The following is a 2,269-nucleotide window of genomic DNA, read 5'->3' as shown; positions in this document are numbered from 1 at the left end:
CAGTAGCCATTTTCTATTAATATAAATATAACAAAATATTAATAAATAATATATATTTTATGTGTGGTTATTAATTAGTAGGTGAGATTGAAATTTAAATTAAAGCTTGGTATATATACTACCTATAGATGTTATAAAAGTGTGATATTGATTTTACAACTAACATCAAATTCATAAGCTAGTAGGTATCTAACTATTTTGCATGAGTCTAATTTAATACCCAACAATGAATTTATTATTATCTAACTGTGTTTCATAAATTCATCAAAATAACATGAGTTTATTTATAATTAGTAGACATAAAAATTGAAAGTGAATAAGGGTAAAATAGCATGAATATAATTTTTATAAATTATAATTTATATATAAGAATATTAATTATATATTTTCTTTATTAGGATAGAAAATTAGGCATTCTAATTTATCATCCTAACAAATTAGAATGTATAATTAGTGTTAGCAACCTAAAATTTGTTTAACTATACTTTAATTAATGTTGAATTAACAACTTTGAAATGAGAGATTCTGAAAAAATATATAATAAAAAAAAGAAAAAAATGAAAACATTAATTAATATATTATTAAAATAACTTGAAACATAACATTAAAATATAAAAATCTTTTTGGTGGCCGACACTATTTTGAAAACAGTACTTTACTGAGATAGATTTTGAAACCAAAGAAAATAGCTTTTTTTCTTTCAATTTCTCCTAAAAAATAAAAAAAAAGTCACCAAACAAAAAAATTTTCTCCAAATTAAACATAACATTATTAAAGAAAAATATTACAACAATAGAAGGCTAGTAGAAACAACAAATTGTTCTTGTGGAATTTTGTTTGATCTAAATAGAATTTTCTGCTTTTAATTAGCTGATTTTTAATGTATGTATTATATTTTTATTAATAAATTCTAGTTGAAAAATGAACTTAACAGTTATAGTAACGGGTGGTAATTAATATTTAAAAATTATAATGAGTAGTAGAGTAATTGTTTAAAAACATAGAAGTTAATTTTGATATATTAAAATATGTATATTTTTTATATAGTCATTTAATTATATTTGTTCGTTTAGATAATTATTTACGTAATGAATGTAAAAAAAGTTATTTTTTTAATTACAATACATAATTAAATAAATGTAAAAAAATTTTAATCTAATAGTGCATCAAAATTAAATTAAAAAATATATAAAAATTTAATTAAAAATTGAGTGAAAATATACGAACTAATAGAATAATTAAATCAAACAATTTGATTTCTTTTCCATAGCACTAAAAATAAGCACTAGCAGGATGTACCATTATATTAAGTCAAAACAATACAGAACATCATAGATTATGCATCCATAAAATAAAACAAATTAACCATCTAAAAATACCCCGGTTTCTATCTTGCAAGTAAATTATACAAATTTCTTCATAAAATCTATAACCTAAACAATTCTTTTAACACTACATCTATAGCGGGGCACAACAAATATTGGTGGTGGCATGCCTTTTGTCGAGAAGCTTGGAACAAAGTGTTTACCAAATTTTTTATTTTCTACATTGAACACTCCGGTATCACACGAACCAAATGCAAGATTCTGAAAGTAAACATTTACGTAATCATCTGTATAATATATTGAATTTGGAGTGAGAGTAGGAGTGTAAGACACCTTAAACTCGGCACTGAAACTGAATGATTGTCTCCTACGAATAAAATTTCACCATTCACTGTTTCGATGTTCCTCTGTCCCCTTGATAAGGGAAAATTTAGTTTAAACACCGTAAAATTCACACTCAAGTGGGGTTTATCAAATTTATGTAACTCCTCCTCTAGATCCTTGCTTAGATCAGGTTCAACATACTCTTCTACTTTTTGGTTTTCAAGTTCATCCATAATCTTGTTTATCTCCTCCCTTAGTTGGTCATGTTCGTCTTGAGAATGAATACGGATTGGAATGAAGAAAATGAAATGTGGTAATGAAGGATTTATAGCTAAACTTTTAGGGTTTAGGGTTTTTGACAGTTCGAGTCTCGGACGGGCTCCGCGATCAGGAACTACTTTATGGACAGAAAAAACCTAATGGATTACAAAGCCCAATTAATATTAAATATTGAATCCATTTTAATTTTATTATTTAAAATTTAGTTGGATTTTTAATAGTCAAGTGAATAACTTGTTTTAGCATGAAATATCTGTTTAAGAATGATTTAATTTGTTTTGTGCTAGATATCTAAAGCTTGTTCAACTATCCTTTAATCAATGTTGAATTAATAACTTTTA

General features: G+C 24.8%; 1 protein-coding gene across 1 annotated transcript in view; it reads right to left on the bottom strand.

Moving 5' to 3' along the window:
• The window catches only part of LOC107644868 (mediator of RNA polymerase II transcription subunit 36a), a 6,005-nt gene extending 3,993 nt beyond the window's left edge, over positions 1-2,012 (bottom strand). The window contains exon 1 of the mRNA XM_021103251.1: positions 1,930-2,012. The gene's annotated coding sequence lies outside the window, so the exon portion shown is untranslated. The remainder of the gene's footprint in view (positions 1-1,929) is intronic.

The sequence above is a fragment of the Arachis ipaensis genome, chromosome B05 (genome assembly GCF_000816755.2).
Source record: "Arachis ipaensis cultivar K30076 chromosome B05, Araip1.1, whole genome shotgun sequence".
Classification (NCBI taxonomy): Eukaryota; Viridiplantae; Streptophyta; class Magnoliopsida; order Fabales; family Fabaceae; genus Arachis; species Arachis ipaensis.
Note: the sequence above shows the minus strand (reverse complement) of the source record. Positions and strands in the feature narration are given on the sequence as shown.